The sequence below is a fragment of the Ambystoma mexicanum genome, chromosome 5q (assembly GCF_040938575.1).
Source record: "Ambystoma mexicanum isolate Mex_15411 chromosome 5q, UKY_AmexF1_1, whole genome shotgun sequence".
Taxonomy (NCBI): Eukaryota; Metazoa; Chordata; class Amphibia; order Caudata; family Ambystomatidae; genus Ambystoma; species Ambystoma mexicanum.
Window position 1 is genome coordinate 1,404,565,128 of NC_090933.1, and position 17,622 is coordinate 1,404,582,749.

The 17,622-nt window shown below is 44.8% G+C and overlaps 1 protein-coding gene across 1 annotated transcript in view; it reads left to right on the top strand.

Annotated features, from left to right (window-relative positions):
* Positions 1-17,622, top strand: part of LOC138498459 (fibrocystin-L-like) — a 1,772,245-nt gene that overhangs the window by 1,172,551 nt on the left and 582,072 nt on the right. The gene's annotated exons all lie outside the window — the stretch shown is intronic.

Genomic DNA, 17,622 nt, shown 5'->3' on the forward strand with positions numbered 1-17,622 from the left:
GTTCTCTCTAGGTTGGACTATTGCAACAGCCGCTTTCTAAATCTGCCTGCTTCTACTCTCCGCCCTCTGCAACTTATCCAGAACAGGACTGCAGGACTTGGCCTTGGCCTCAAGCCCAGGGATTGTATCTCTCCATGACTGAAATCTCTGCACTGGCTCCCAGTGGCCGCAAAGATTAAGTTCAAAACCCTCTGCATTGTCCACAAGGCCCTCTGGGGCCTGGGGCCTCAATACCTTCAACTCTCTCTTCCTAAATACCTTCCTTCTCGAGCTCTTCGCTCTTCTGCCTCAAACTCCCTCAGGGTCAGTCGCTTCTCCAAGCAACAAGTTGGTGGTAGATCTCACTCTTCGCCTGGGGCCTCCCTCTGGAACAGCCTCCGCGCCCCCCTGAAACTTGAGGAGAATCATTGTCGGTTTCGGAAGCACCTCAAAACCTTTCTCTTTGCTTCTGCTTTTTCTCCTCCTCTCCCTTGCTGACTTCCTGGCTGACACTGAAACTGCACTGGTTACCTGGCCACCCTCTGATCTAGGGCGCATGTCTCCTCCCCCACCAGTCGCACTCCTGCGCTGCCTTCCTGGGAACCCCTGCACTTGGGGACTGTTTTCTGTATCCCTACAGTCCCACTACCAGCACTTGAAACCTGATGTCTGCACTTACCCTTGCACTTGCCACCTGCTGGCCGTACTTTCACTTATTGTTATTTTTTCTTATCCCATGTACTGCATTGTCCTCTCACCCCCCCCCCCACACTTCTCTTCCCTTCCTCGTCCCATGCACTTGCGCGATCTGAATGACATCTGGCCTAGTAGGATCGTTGTCTGTCTTCCCTCTGTTCTCCCTCCCTTGCCTCGTCACGCCTTGAAACACTTGTGTATAGGCGCGTTATAAATGCCATATCATATCATATCATAAAGTGTAAAGTAAGCTTTCATTGAAACTATAACTTGAAACAAAAAGTTGACACGCCTTTCGAACCAAAGCATTTTATCAAGGCTTGAATGTGAACATCAAAGTAGTGTGAGAAGTGAGAACATCGAAGATGTGGAAAATAACGAACTCATATTAGTTCAAGGGAAGGTCCTATGATCTCAAATTAACTAGATACTATATCATGTGAAATGCCATAGAACAACAACCACAATCTGTGATCCAGCTATATATACAAAAATATGTCATGTTATTCTAAATGATTCTACAATTTGTGTCACAGCTACATTAGGTTGATTTTAGGTTGATTTTACGCAGTGATGTAGACTGTATGTACACAATTTAGGGTCATTGTTCGTTCAAATTGTTAAAGACCAAGGGCCTCATCACGAGTTTGGCGGTAACCCTTAAATCCGGCGGTAGCGCTATAACTGCCGGATTTAAGGGTCGGCCAAATCAGGGCTTTGGCAGATTTCTCCCCAGCTCTGAGCTGGGGGGAAATCCGCCGAATATTCGCGCTCATACCGCCAGCGGGAAATCCGCTGGCGGTATGAGCGCGAAATTTCCCCATTGAAACCAGTGGGGAATGGGGCATTCCCGAATTGGCTCAATGGGGAATGGGGATTTCCAAATCCGCCAAACCTGTGATCCGGCGCTAATAGTGCCGATGGGTTTGGCGGTAGGGAAGATAGTGCCAGCACTATTAGCGCCAGTGTTACTGCCCAACTCGTGATGAGGCCCCAAATATGAATAAAACCATCATTTTTTAGTCCCTGTTTAATTGTTCCCGCCTCTAGCCAACTGCATGATTCGTAAACTTGTATGTTATCTTATGGCTTTGAAGGAGTTGCTTTCCTTTATATGATACATTTGCAAAATCTTGATGAAATTATTGGAAAAGCTCCCCATCTGTTTGTCAAAGTGATGAGACACACATAGATAACCGCCATACATTGATGTTTTATTATGTTCTCAGGATATTTGAACCACAGAAAAAAGGAAATACAAACTGCTGCATGCTTCTTTTGTTTTGAAGATTACAATCACTTAACATAAATCCAAGGTCCGATTCAGGGTTTATAGTCATAATGTAGAAACCAATAATGTCGAAAGTCATTTTTTCGAAAAAAAAAGTCGAATTTTTTTTTTATGCATTTTTTTTTCCAAATTGGGGGGTTCCCCCCAACCCCCTTTTTTTTTGTTTTACCCATTTTTTTTATCCCGAACCCCAAAATAAATATATAATTTAAAAAAATGGAATTCGACTTTATTTTTTCGACATTCTTTTTTCGAAAAAATTGTCATTCGACATTATTTTTTCGGAAAAATGACCGACCACCCCTATTCAGATGGAGCCAAATAGTACTCTTACAGTGTCTACTTGAGACACTCATATCTGGGTTTGTATTCTTCAACTCCATTTGCGTGGCTGCTTCAAATCTTTCCAGTCATTCAAGCAAATTCAAATCCTAGGGTTTCAGTAGTATTTTCACTCTGACCTCTACCCCATCTGCATTTCTTTCACCACCCTTCACCCAATCATTATTTATACCCCACCCCTTTAGAGTGTGTTTGTGCTATATATATGATATGATATGTCATGTCATTTATAATGCGCCTCTACACAAGTGTTTCTATGTGCGACAAAAGAACGGAGGGAAAACAGATGGAGGACAAGACACACCACCTTACTAGGCCATGTGTCATTCAGATTGTGCAAGTGTGAAAACGAAAAGGGGTAGGGGGAGGCGGGAAGCGCCTGGGAGAGGGAAGGGGAACAGGGCAGCAATGGTCTGAGTAGTGCAGCCAGTGCAGAGTGTCTCCGGGTAAGTGCAAGGAGGCAAGGGGCTGTAGAGTTACAGTTACAGCACCTAAGTGCTTGATAGACCCAGAGGCAATGCAGGAGTGACTGGTCAAGAGAGAGAATGGTACCCAGTGGGACTGAGGGTAGCCAAGCAGCAAGTCAGTGCAGCAGACAGGTCAGTCAGGCAGGTCAGCAATTGAGGCAGAGAGAGAAAGCAGAGGAGAAGAGGAAACTTTTGAGCTGCTTCCGGAACTTCAGGTGGATTAGGTGTAGAGGGTGGAAAGTAGAGGAAGGCAGATTGAGAAAGAGGCTGTTGCAGTAGTCCAGCCTAGAGAGAACAAGGGCTCTGGAGACAGGGAGCTTCTGGGGGAAGGTGAGAAAGGGTACCTGTGAGGAGGTGAAGCTGGTAGTGGGACATCTTGGCGACATCCAAAATGTGAGGAGATAAGGAGAGAGTGGAGTCAAATATGACAGCAAGGTTTTTTGCCTCAAAGGAAGGTGAAGGAAGAGAGCCCAAGAAGAGCGGCCAGAGAGCGCAAGGGAAAGCGGGAGCAGGGGTCCCAATGAGAAGGATCTCTGTCTTACTGGCATTAAGGCAGAGATTGTTGGAGGCCCACCAATCCTGAATCGTGGAAAGACAGTCAGGAATAAGTGAGAAAGGAGAGAAGGCTGAGGAAAGCCCAAAGGAGAGCTGAGTGTCATCTGCATAACACTGAAAGTTAGAGCAGAGAGTAGAGGTCAGGTGGGCCAAAGAGGCCAAGTAGAGGTTGAAAAACCAGCTTGAAAGGATAGAGCCCTGGGGAACGCCACAGGTGGAGAGAGAGGTGGCAGAGAAAAAGGAACCAAGTTGGACCTGGGAGGGGCAGTCCAAGTGGAAGGAGATCAGTGCCTGACCCATGATGCCCAGGTTCTCATGGAGTCGATTGATCAAGATGGTGTAATTGACCGTTTGGAAAGCAGAGGAGAGATCAAGGAGGGTGAGGACAGAAGGACAGAAGGAATGCTGGAATCAATGTTAGAGAGCAGGTCTTCACAGGTGTTCAGGGGAGCAGTTTCCATTCCTCTGACTGCTCTGAAGCCAGACTGATGGACATAGAGACAACCAACAAATTCAATGTGGATAGAAAGCTGAGAGATGGCCAGCCTTTCCAGAAGTTCGCCCAGGAAAGGGGTGATAGAGATTGGCGATGGTTTGCTAGACAGGTAGGATCGGCTTTTTGAGGAGGGGGTGCACAAGGGAGTGCTTGAGGAGAGAGGGGAAAGTTCCGGTGGCAAAGGATGGATTGCAGAAATCGTCCAAGGCTGGAGCAAGGGTGTCAATGTGGTCTTTGATGGTTCTGGAGGAGCAGGGAAGCACCTGTTTGGATGACACTTTCATAGTTCGGACTTGTCTAGAAACCTCATCAAGTGTTGTCAGAGTGAAAGAGGAGAGAGGGGTGGAGAGGGAGAGTTGGCCATAGGGGGGCCGAGAGAGGAAGAGGGAGAGGAATCTGGAGAGGAGATAGAGGAAAGGATGTCGTGAGTTTTACTGGTGATGTTAGAGGCCAGTGCCATACTGAGGGACTGGAAGGGAACAGGAGAAATAGAGACTACAACAGGATTGGCCAGTTCCATGCAGATTTTAAAGAGTTTGGCCATGTTGTTAGAAGCCGCAGAGATGCAGGTTTGAATGTGGGCTCTCATCTTGGACAAGACAGAGAGTCTGTATTGCCTTTGGGGCAGGGAGCAGGCCAGTTTGTCAGAGGATGCGCCCGAAGCCCTCCACTTCCTCTCAGCCACCCTGCACTTGCGTTTTAAGGCAGTGAGGTCGGGGTCATACCAAGTGTTGCACTTAGAGGTAGGCTTCAGCCGAATTCCCATGACAGGGGCAAGGATGTCCAGAGTGTTGGAGACAGAAAGGTGCAGATTAGAGAGGGTTCTGTCAGGGTGTGAGTCAGCCGCAGGGGTAGGAGGAGTAGAGAAAGTGGCGTGAAGGCATCCACTGACATATGCTTCATGGGCCGAATGACCGTGAAGATAGGGGGCAGGGCTGGAGTGGGCTTTACCTGGGGGATAGAGAGTTTCAGGTGAGAGGGCAGTAGAAAGTGGTATATGTGAACTAAATTGATGTTGTATTTTCAAATAGTGTACAGGCCCGTGTACACGGGCAAAAGTGCAGGATTTCATTGACACAGTTGGACCACTATCGATCCTAAACCTACCGCTCCCTCTACCTGTCACAACAGGCGAAGCTATGCGAATTGGCATTGTCTCTGTGTATCCTAAGTCAACAGGTCCCTCTAGCGGTGACAACAGCGGAAGCTACTGCACCGGACAAACATACAGCGACAAACATACATCTGGCCTTTGTGAGGGGTCAGAAACGTTACGCAGAAAACTTTGTGAAGGTTTTTCAAAAGATGAAATTTTATTAAATAAAAAGGTTGGTTAAATGCCTCACTATCCCTACCCTTACAAGGATTTTCCTGCCTAAAATAAACTAAAGGAAACATTCTTACAAAGGATACCTGTCCCTCATAATTATACATAAAGTAAATCAACAAGGTAATGAATGTCAGTTAAAAAGGTAATACAAATATAACAGTTAAATTCACAGTATAATCACAGCCTCTCCTTATAACCTGGGTGAATTCACCTTCCCAGGTTGAAGCAGGATTCTTCGCTACAGTTCCAAAAGAAACAAGACAATCCTGGTTTGTATCAAAGTTCTAACACAGTTCTTTGTAACTTCAACTTGACAATAGAAAGTATTAACAACAGAAAGTTCCACCACTTCAGTGGTTCAATGAAAAGGTTATTTTTCTCGTGTTTGCAATTGTAAGATTCAAAATTATCTTCTTAACAGCAACAAAGAATAATTTCTTAGTTCGTCAATGGAGACATAAACTGTCTTGGTCAGGATATTTTGCCACAATGTATTGTTTCTGAAGAAGTATAACTCTGATACAACAGTTTTATACAGTTCTTTCTTCAGCACTAAAAGCAACAATATTCTTTGTCAATACCAGTTCACAGCACTTCATCAACTTGTACCTGATTTACTCCCATGCCAGGCCAACTACCTGAATGACACCTAGTTTACTCCCATGTCTGGCCTACTACTTCAAAGATTTGCCATTCAGGCATACTCCCCTGCCTGAATAGTGATTCACAAATGGCAAGCGCTTCTGTGGTAAGGATTAGATCACAATAGCTTTACAACAGCTTCACAGTGTTCATTACTTTGCACAATTCTTCAGGGAAAGCAAGATTCACATTGGTGCTGTTTAATACTCTTTTGCACTCTGCAAGTTATTCTCCTGTCCTTCTGAATAACCATTTCCAGAAGGGCAGCCTTCTTGCCATTCATTTTCCCACTAAATGAGTTACCAAATATTGACAAGGATAAGGTTTTATTCTGATTCTTCCTTGGCTTTTGCAATGTGGGTTTATCCCTGATGTTATTATATGCTTCTTCAAATATGCGTAACAAGCTTCACCAACTTTGGAACTTTCATTAGTCCCCTTCTGCATTTGGCAATATCTGTTGGTTTCAAATTGCCTCGCTTTTGCTTTCTTTTGGCTTAGGCAGTGGTTGACTGCATTACATTCTAATAATATTGCCCCATCAGGTTGCTGGGTTCTCAACAAACTTACACGCTTAAAGTTACAGTAATTTGGTTTTGAGAAATACTGTTTTCACTGTTTTCGAATAGTTTGGTATTCAAAAGTGCCATTAATATTACTTCCACTCACACGCAAGTTTTTGCTACTCTGTAAACGCCTGCATCGAGCACGCGAACAGTCTCAGAGCGCTCTGGGGTCAATATCAACTGGTGAACTCACCGGTTAAGGCGTACGCACCCGATCCACTTGCTGCTCACAGGTTCTCTGCTTCAGTGGCTCCTTGCAAACCGGCAAACTGCTGCTCTTGGTCTGCCGTCGCCCGTGCCACTTGTAATAGGAGCTTCCTTTGCTATGGAGGCTCATTGGTGCTCGCCGGCCATTAGAGACAGCCTCTTGGAGAAGAAAGTGTTCCACTCTTTTGCTTCCCACTGTGCAGCCTCTGCAAAACAGGTTCCCAGAGGGCAAGATACCCTCTTACACGCTTCCCACTGCATGACCTCTGTGCTCAAGGCTTCTGCTGGTAAAGACCCTCTCATGACCGGCTACTGTTTTCTACTTGACAGTGGTCCCAGAGTCTTTTTCCTCCTCCATTTTCTGCTTCGCTATCTACACGATTTACACTGCTCTCCCTGCTCACTAATGGCCTGCACCTGAAGGGGCCTTTTAAGCCTCTGTTTCCCTCAGGTGTGGGGCATTTCCACTAACAAGCTGACCACTCCTGAAGCATTGTTCCTCTTTAGCCCTCTTCTTCACCCCAGTACTTCGGGAATTGTGGGACATGGAGTCCTTAATCACAAAGTTAGTTTTTCTCACCTCCTCTGTCTTTAAATACGCCATTAGAAGGTTGGGATCTCGGGGGAAGTTGAACAAGAAGGTTTCCCATTCCTCCTGACCTGCTTCCCCCCTCATGTGATCCTTCCGCAGAACACCACCCCCAGGGTCGGGATCAGAAAGCGTCTGCCTTTCCCTGGCCACGTAAGAAGGGTCCCAGGCCACGTTTCCTGAGGGAATCATCACTGATTCATCACACCTTTTATTATATTGTTAGATTATAAGATAGTCCACCATGTATATCAGGAAAGGACCTTTTTGTGTTTACTTTGATTATTTACTGCACTCTTCTCCTTCCATCTTGCAAAGTTCGAACTCTAAAGCACAGTGGTTTGTAACAAGGCACATTAACAAGCAATACAGTTATTAGAAAAACATATAAAGGTATCACACAATGCACTTTTGCACATTTCAGACTTTGTAAAATATCAATTCTTGGTTTCACCAGAATGCCTTTAGAAACGGTCCCCACTATTTGAAAATGTCCTCTTGATCATTATCGGAAGGTATCTCTCCAGGCACTGTGTTCAGTATCATGGTAGTCCCTCACCAAACAAACCAAGCACACGTTGTGCCCTTTGCATATCCTCTGCTCACCTTGGATACCAAAGTTCTAGAAATCAATGCTCACTGATATACTAATCAGCATTAATACAATAACATATTTACATTTTAAAGAAATTGAACCCCATTTCTTCTTAAATTACAGGTGTAAGCCAAATAATAATCATAGGCTCCGGCTTTGGAAATCCATCTACAGACAATAAGGTGTTAATTGGGAGGACTCCATGCACAATCGCTGCCTGGAATGACACATGCATCACCTGCCTTTCACCTCAGCAACCCCCTGATGTTTATGAGATGCGGGTGCAAGTCGGATTCCACTCCTTTGCATCATTCAGGTACTGCCAATCAGCGCTCATTTTTGGGAAATTGTTTAATTGCTCTGAAATCCACTGTTATTGTGCACTGCACTGTAATTGTAGAGAATGCCTCAGCTTAAAAACACGTTTTGGGTAATTTTCTAACAACACTTTAATCAAAGAGGTCTGTTTTCGCATGTAGTGCTGTTATTGAATGCCATTGTGTAAGCCTCTTGCGGGTGATAGAGACACACACATTTCTAGTGGATTCTTTCCTCCCACAGATTCCTCATCTATGATATTTCTATCCAGCGCAGCTGTTCTTTCTAAACTTTTCGGCCACTGCGGGACTGCAGTGCTTCAGGTCTGTCTGACGCCTCTATGGACCCTGTGTCGGACATGACGTTGGGACCATTATCTATTGAGGCACCACATCCCATGACCTCAGTTCCTTTTTTTCTGTGCACTATGTTCGCTAATCGAAAAAATGCTCGGCGGGAATTGAGATGTTTTCTCTGCACCATGCCTACTCAGTCAAAGGCCTCAGGCTTCAAGCTGTGTGCAGATTGCAGCGGGCAGATTTTGGTCTTGGATCTGCACCAGATTTCTTTGTACTGCTTGGGCCAGGACCATGACACCCAAGATAGAGAGTCATGCCAATTCATGGACCCAAAGGCCCTCCGAGAATGGGCAGCGAAGATCTTCATGTTCGTCCACAATCCTAAGGGTGAGGCTCTGTGACCCTGGTCAAGTTCCCAAGGTGCAGAACGCTGCTCTGAAGACAGGGTGGCTCTGCTCAGGGAAAAGGAAAAGGACAAGAAGAAGAAGAAAAAACACTGGAACAGGTCCCACTCCCCGAATGAGTCCTTGCAACAACAATCTTCTTCGTCCTCAAAAAAGAAGGGCCACTGCTCTATGGATTCACCTCAGCAGCCAGCACAGATACCTTTTCCTACTCAATCCTCCACCTCAGAAAAATGGGAGAATGTCCGCCTTCAGATGCGTGACATATTTGCCAAGGTCCCAGCAGCTCTGGCCCAGGCGCCTTCAGCTTAGATGATGGTGATTGGTGATATTGACACAGCAGCTCTGCAGGGATATGGTATGCAGTCTTTATATCGAATTATTTTAAAAAGAATATTTATATATCAAAACTTTTATAACGAACAATGTTATGGAGAACGCATTTAGCGGTGGGATAAAGGGTTAAATATTTTCAGGAAACGTTTGGGGTGGGTTTTTAGGGGTGGGAAACATTGGTTTGGGGCAGACTATCCAAAAAAAGGGCCTTCTATATAACATTTTTTGTTATAAAATATTTGAGATATGTTCATTCAATGTAAAATATCTTGGTATAAAGGCATGTAACCAGGGAATACGCTCCACTGCCTATGGACACCTTCATTTTAAGATGTATGACATCTGTGACGATAAGGGTGACTTGGGTTTGAACCGTTGGTTTCTACGGAGGTGAGAGGTTTTTCTGGAGGAGTTCTATAGGGAAGGTTAGGATGTACTGGGACTGGACGAAGATCAGCAAGTTGCTGTGGCCTTGATACTTCCCTTGAGATGGACAGTCTGCCAGCTCCCACCCCAGGAAAGCCTCCTGCCACTTTTCAGCGAGTGGTAGCCAAGATAGCCAGTACTCTGGGACTTTCAGCTCCGTCCAGATCCAAGTTTCAGTACAAACTGAAATATGCACCCAAGAAGGATACACTCCTGACCTTAAACATGGCAGTGGAGGTCCCCTTGCTGAAAGTGTAGGAGAAACCTGCCTCTGTTCTGGCAGTGGATTGGGAGCAAGCAAACAAACACTGTCCCGACCCATCAGTCCTGATGTTCCTCTCCTCTCATGCCTCACCGGAGAGTCTGGTAGTTCAGGCTGCTACGACTAGCACTGAGGACCTCCACCTTCCCTTCCCTTAATCTGAACAGAGTAAGTATGTATTTATGGATTTATTTGTATACAGGAGGAACAATGCTCTTTTGTTCACCCCGTTTTTAGAGGGGAGTAAATGGAACAGTCACCAGGGGACAATACATAAGGTGACATACATATATTAAGGACAATGAGCATTGGACATTTTTAAGTGCAGGGACAGAGGCAGGTTAGAGGCGAGTGTAAAAATGTTAGCTAGCAAGCAGATGTGAGGTAGGTTAAGAGCGTTTCTCAGATGTCCTGGGGAAGAGAATTCCATGCAAGAGGAAGCACAGGGAGGGCGAGGAGCCACAAGGATAGACGAGGCAGAGCGAAGATTACCAGATGGCTTGAAGAGTTGGATAGAGGAGGATAGATACAGTGGTACCTAACCGTGGATAGATTTGTGAACTAGGAGAAGAAATTTAAATCTGGCCGCGTTTTGCATCGACAGCCATCCAGCCTGATGACGGTATGAAGAAGTAGGCGTGAAGTGAGGGCATTCAAAGAGTCCTGGTAGTGAAGTCAAGGATCTTGTTGAGAGGACCGAAAGCATAGTTGGGAAGACCAAAGAGGATGCTGGCACAGGAGTCCAGTTTAGAAAAGACAAGAGTGGTTAAAGATGCTAGGCTGTGTTGCAAAGTAGTAGATGCCTGAGTTTCCTAATATTTCGGGGCGTGCTGCTGTTCCAGTTTTGAAGATGAAAGTAGAGAAGGTGTGAGAAGAATCATAGATGACACTGAGGTTTGTACCTGAAGAAGAGTAGGAGAGAGTGTCAGGTGGGTACTGGATAGGCCGAGGGAGAAAGGAGAGAGTGCTTTTGGCAGGAAATAATAGTACCTCTGTTTTGGTGCAATTTAACATCAGAGAGTGCGAAGCCATCCAATATTTAATGGCAGAGAGAGACGGTTTGAACTTTTGATAGAGAGATGAGAGCAGGGTTCAGGGTCACAGAAGAAGATGTTGGTCTTTTCCACGTAGAATTGGTTCAACAACCCAAAAAAGGAGATTAGAGCCCCAATAGCAGAGGTGTAGAGTGTAAAGAGGAGTGGACCTAAGACAGAGCCTTGCGGAACACCAACAGTTAGATGAGTGAGTTAGGTGTTGTTGCTCAAGGAGACAGAATATTCGCAAAGTGAAAGGTACTATTCAATCTAGTCTCGATCGCGAATCCCAAGTAGAAAGAGAGTGTTAAGGAGGTCAAAGTGATTAACCGTGTCAAAGGCAGCACACAGGTCAAGAAGAATTCGGATTGAGGATAGGCTGGAGTGCTTAGCAGAGGCGATGAAGTTAGACACATTCATGAGAGCAGTTTCTGTGGAGTGACAGGAGCGGAAACCTGCGTGTAGGGGGTCCGCAAATTATTTGGATGTCTAAGAAATTGGTAAAACGGTTCAACACAGTCCTTTGAAGAACTTTACAGTAGTTCCGAAGGAGAGAAACAGGGCGAAAGTTAGCCGGTAGTTTCAGGTCAGCCCCTTGCTTTTTTAGGAGAGGGATGACCATGCCTGTTTTGAAAACAGAGGGAAAGCATGTGGAGTCAAAGGACAGGTGGACAGGTTGAAGCGTTTAGCGAGGTGGGAGGCCACTAAAGGGGCAATAGGCTTGGCTAGCTGAGGAGCAAGAGAGTCTGATGGTGCACAAGAGAGGTTAGCCTTTATCAGTTGAGATAGGACTTTGTCAGTATTAGTATAACTAATGAGGGAGATAGAGGCAGAGGATGATGGGAGAGTGGCAGAGTTTAAAATGTAGGAGGCAGGAGTGTAAGGAAGGTCAGGAGAGAGTCTCTAATTTTGGAACTTTTTGAAGCGAAGTATCAAGCTAGGTCATTAGCTTTGAGAGTGGAGTTGAAGGTCATAGATTTAGGCGCAGTGAGAAGTGAATTTAGGGTCTCCTGGCCAGCTTGATGCCTGGGGTAAGAAAGTTTTTGTGTCGGGCAGTCTTGCCCTGCATGCCCTGAATGCCTCTTGTGCCATGGCCAATGAGCATGTCCCTGAAGGAGCGATGAGGGATGGATTTCTGTCCATAGTTACTGATCGCAAGGAAGCATCCATCCAGATGTTGCAATCAGGACTGGGATCTGCAAATTGTGTGGGCAAGTCCATGGCCACACGCACTGTGGTCAGACGCCACTCTTGGCTGATGACACCCACCAGAAGTTCAAGTCATCAATGGCAACGGCTAAGTCCTTGGGGCATGCCGTGCAATAGCTCTTGCACAGTCAACATCTCAGGGTAGGGGTTTCTGTCCTTCCCCTGCCTGTGTCCCTAGAGGCAGTGGCCAGTCTGTCCTGGGAAGAATACAGTGAAGGTGCTTTGTGAGAGGTAGAGGTGCTCAGAGGGGTTGTGCAGCCTCAGTGACAGGCTATGCCACTCAACACCGATGGGGAAGGTAGGCTTTCACTGTTCAGCATGGAATGGTCAAATACCACTTCTGACGCGTTGTCCTTATAGGTCATCCATTCCAAAAATATAAGGGAGTTACCTGTTATCTAATCCCTAGTTCCTCAGGCACATATCAAGCAGACTATATAGTGGTTTTGAACCAGAAGATACAGGATGACAAGAAAATCTCTTTTAATTCGTTCTAAAAATAATTTTATTCAACATAGTACAAATTCTCTGTATGTTTAAAACCATTTACATAATTAATTCATAATAAACAACAGCATCACTCATCAACTCACACTCACAGTACATCTCACACACTCCCTTTTCTCAGTCAATCATTCCCATATTTCCAACATAGGCAATAACTCTTTTCAATTAAGTAACATCACAAGTTTTTATAACTGTTACAATATTCACTATGGATTCAATTCCATATGCACTTTTTCAACCATATCACAAATACATGTGTTGTTCACTGTTAATTCTCATTTTGGACAATTTATAATCGTCGACATATGTTTTGGTCTTATACCGGGTCCTACAAGTATAGCCCTCGAATTCTCGACCTTCTTCAGGACGTTGAACAAAGATCCTGTTATATCTTTGTCTTGTATAGACTGATATGAGCCACTCCACCTACACAAAAACATATAAACACTACTATAAAACCTGTAATTTTGTCCTGTCATCCTTATTTCTTTTTTGTGAACACTACAATTGTGTCAAGCAACTTTATACATGATTGCCTGCACCTAAACTCACCTCGACATATATTATAGGAGATGCAAGAGAAGGTGAACTGGAATAAATCCTTCATTAGGTCCAGAATGTGATATCTTCACCGCTATATTCTTTATTAACTCTCACTTTTCTGTAACATATTATTGTTATCAAACGGTATCATCAACAGATACCTGAAGCTAGACACAGATCACATTCTGCAATTGCTTGTGATTTTCATGGACTGAATTGCCCCACTACGTATCAGGTATTTCTCCTTCTTTCCTATTCCTCCTGCAACAACATAGAAACAGGTCTCTATAAGACATCACAGTTGTGTCCAACTGTTGACATGGCCATCTGCCCTCCCTGGCATCTCCCGAGAAGAGTTGACTGGCTCTCTGAGTCAAAGGTGCGGGTCATCTACCCGAACCTCAGCCGCCTGAACCTTCATGCTTGACTAATGAGAGTCTGAGATACAAGGAGTAGGTCCTGTCAAATTATGTTCTCGATGTGCTCCTTTCAGCTAGGAGGCCTGCTACGTTATCCATTTGTGCCTGCAGTTGGCATACATTTTCAATTTGGTGCCGGAAGAGGGACCTTTATCCGATCCGCAATCCCCTGTGTTGGATTTTCTGCTATCATTGACCCAAACTGGCCTGCAGATTGGCACTGTAAAGGGTTACCTCCCTGGTATTCAATTTTCAAGGGGTCGTGGAACAGGGCTTGTTTTGCACAATCCCCACTGTTATACAGTTTGTGTGGGGGGTTTCGTAACCAGATTACCCCTTGCCAATATGTGGTTCCAGCATGGGATTTCAATTTAGTTTTCACATTCTGGATGGGTGCTCCGTTTGAGCCCCTCCATTACTGGTCTATTAGATTACTTACTCTTAAGGTGATTTTCCTACTTGCCCACACTTCCACAGGAGGCGCTCCAGGCTTTGTCTATTTGGTTCCATCGGCTGGACCTGCTGCGGGCCCTCAAGTTCTACATCTCTCGTAATAGAGCTAGAGAGGCTAGGAAAGAGGACCAGCTTTTCATGGGTCACGCTGGGGCTCTTGCTGGCAAGGCTGTCGCCAGACTCTCTTGAGGTGGTTCATTCTCTGCATCTCGGAATGCTATGATCTGGCTGGCAAGGATGTCCCTGAGGGTCTCAGGACCCATTCTACTAAAGGGAGTGGCAGCCACATCTGACCTGCAGAGGGGAGTCCCAGTCCTAGACATCTGCCAGGCGGCAATGTGGGCTTCTCTACACACGTTTGCAAAGCATTATTGCTTGGATTATTTTGTAGGGTAGGATGCCTGTTTTGGGAGTGCAGTCCTACAGAGTTTTCTGGTCTAGGTGGTGTACTTGCTTCCTCTCTCCTCCAGATTTACATACTGCTTTGGAACTCTTTCATTGGTGAGGAACCCGTGCAATACATTAGATGAAAAAATGACTTACCTCTGGGTAATGTTCTTTCTGATGGATATTCCTCCCACGTATTCCTCATCGCCTTTGTAGAGGAGGAGCCAAGTACCCCCACTCCAACTGCCCCGCCTACATAACCTGAAACATATGAACCAAAGTATGTGACGTATACTGAACAGCTAAAACAGCAAAGAGAAGAGCGCGCAGTACCCATAAGAATACCTATACCTAAGAAAATATGGAAAGTAAGGTACCCATTGAGGAAACCATACTTGCATCCAAGACAATATGATGGCCATTTGAACGAGATTCCTGAAGAATCAAAGAAACTAAATAACAAGGATGAATTGTGATGTCATACAAAGTTGAATCGACATATAGAAAGATAAACAGACCAGAGAGGCAGATGATTTACAAAGAACAAAGTACCAAGGATAAGTGACATCTTGGGATCAAGATGAAGAGACTTATGCAACAATCTTGATGAAGATACTTAGTTAGTTTAAACGTGTACAGATGCAACGAAACGAAAGCAGCAAAGCAATCATGAAGCTAGCCACATGCTTTTAAATAGTTAGACCGCGGCAAGCGCCAACAATATACAAATCTATACCTCTATAGATACATATGGACTAAGAAAAGATGGACGTTTCCACCACGTATAAAGCAGAGTACTGAACAAAACAAGAAGGCCTAATTTTAGTGTAACAGTCAAGAAAAGCAATTGAGTTAAACAGAATACAAGTTCAGCTAAGGAGTGCACTGAGCCAAGAAAGACAAGGTCTTATCGAACTGGAGTTGGCTGACATTGGATACAATTAATGTGAAAGAACAGAAGCTCCTGTTCAGAAAGGTCAAGCAAAAACAAAAGAAATACATGAAAAGGCTCGATTTCATGGTGTCCAATGATGTGATAGAAGAAAGTTGGACGAATGAGACGATCACAGCTACGCACAGAAGCCGGCTAGTGCCCATATTCCTTAAAAATTCTCAGAGAACAGTGCAAACTCAAGGCCAACTGCAAAGTACTAATTAACACGGGACCATCAAGGTGATGATGGATGATATTTTAATTGGTGGGAAGCTGGTATCAAGATGTGCTCACCCGCACCTGGTTGTTCAGTCTGCGTGCTGCTCACGTAGGTGGAAAAGTACTCACGGGGGTTAGAAGCCAACCAATTGTAGGGGACCACGTAGTTGGGGGTCCTATAGCTTGTGTAGCCAATGGGATGTTGTACATTTAGTTCATAGTGGCCATTTTGGATGAAGGGCTATCCTATTACCTCTATCTGTTACTCCATATAGATATAGAACCTATGCTTAGTCATTCACTTAGAACCAATTCTACCTCCCGATAGGCTTTTGAAGTTTGCCATGTAGGATGACGTTGGTAATGACGCAGGTCAAAATGTCAGTGATGACACATTTTATCTATAAAAATGCTGTTTTTTCTTAAATGAGTTAGAGTCAGAGTATCGAGCAATTGCTGATGTTTGTTGTACTCCCTGTTTTAGATACTTGACATTAAAACAGACAAACTTTGCCAAACTATTTGTGTCCTCTTGATTATTGATGTGTGAATAAAATCTGCATTCCCATTTATCTCCAGGGTACCGCTACTCATCTTAAAAGGCTGGAAGCCTCCAGTTCACCCTCCATACCTGCCCCCTTGGGTAGCTAGTACACTTTAGTTCTGCGGTTCCTCTGTGTCAGAGTGTTAGGTAAGAAGGCTGGAACTGAGGTCACGTGGCACGCTACCTCAATATATACTGGTCCCGAAAATCATGTCCGGTGCATGGAGGCATCAGACGGAGCCGCGCTGCACCCTCTGGCAGGGGAAAAGTTTGCAAAGAACAGATGTGCTTGGATAAGAATATCATATATGACGGATACATGGGAGGAACATCCGTCAGAAAGAACATTACAGGGAGGTATATAATTTGTTCTTTATGCTTTGATATTAATTTCAAGCGTGTTCCAAGTAAAATATAAATAGATTTGTGAGTTCTGCCCTGTCCACAAAAGTGATCCTTTTTAAAGATTGGCTTTGCTCAATAGGCCTCCCCTGGCCACACACCCAAAAACAGTATCCATGATGACATGAATGTTATTAAGGGGTCGCCAGTGGTATTAATCTTTATGCCTGGTAATTCCCTACCTACTCTTGGTACTGCCCATGCAACGTCTGATTTAGAGGTTGCAGGGGTAGCACGGGTAAGAGAAAGAAAATACTTCTCCATAAGATCCGTGTTTGCTTTCTGTAGTTCCCACCCCTGGTTCTCTCCTAGATCATCAACAGCTTCCTAATGGCTGATGAGGGGGCAGGGAAGGGTTACAGGCTGAGAACTCCTATTCCCACCTTTACTGTGCCAATAGGATGAAACCAACCCTGTGTGAGTTTGAAGAGAAAACATGAATGGAAGGAGATGAAGATGCATGTGCCATCGGTTGTTGGAGCTATGAGCCAGAGCTGCACGTGCTTTGCCTTTTTAAGTGGTAGTGGTGGCTCAGTGGTTGATGTTCTGGAGGCACTACTGATGGGCTGCAACATGAAATGTAAGGCTTTACCTTCCAAATACTTGGATAATGAAATCTAGCGCTACCCATTCCCCCTCAAGAAACCATAGGTTGGCTAACATTGTAAGCATCAACAATTTCCAACAAATTCTGAAAAGGTGAAAAAGACGGAATATCCAGGGACCTAAACTATAGAGCAACCTGCATGAAAGCCTTCACTTCATGAACAACCACATGCACTTCAGAAGGACCTTGGAAACCTACCTGTTCCTCAGTGCATTTACAAACTGAATTGAACGCCTCATAAACTTCCTGACACTGTAGGTTGAAATACTATGCGCAGGCTATTGCCCCAGTCCCTGCCTCACAATTACCCCACTCTTCACTAGTCCCCAGCATTCCTGAGCCCACAAAATGATGCTCTTCCTTGTTAATGTCACCCACTTAGCCACCACATTATAACTAGGTCCTCCATGAGTGCTGTCATCTGTCCTGATGTGCACCCTACACTCTTAAGCTTTTGCTTCCCTCTTTCCCCGTCATTCTTCCCCATGTTGTTACTCTGAAGCAGGCCCTGGCTGTTTATGGCACAATAACAAAGCGCATAAATAAATAAATACATAAATACAT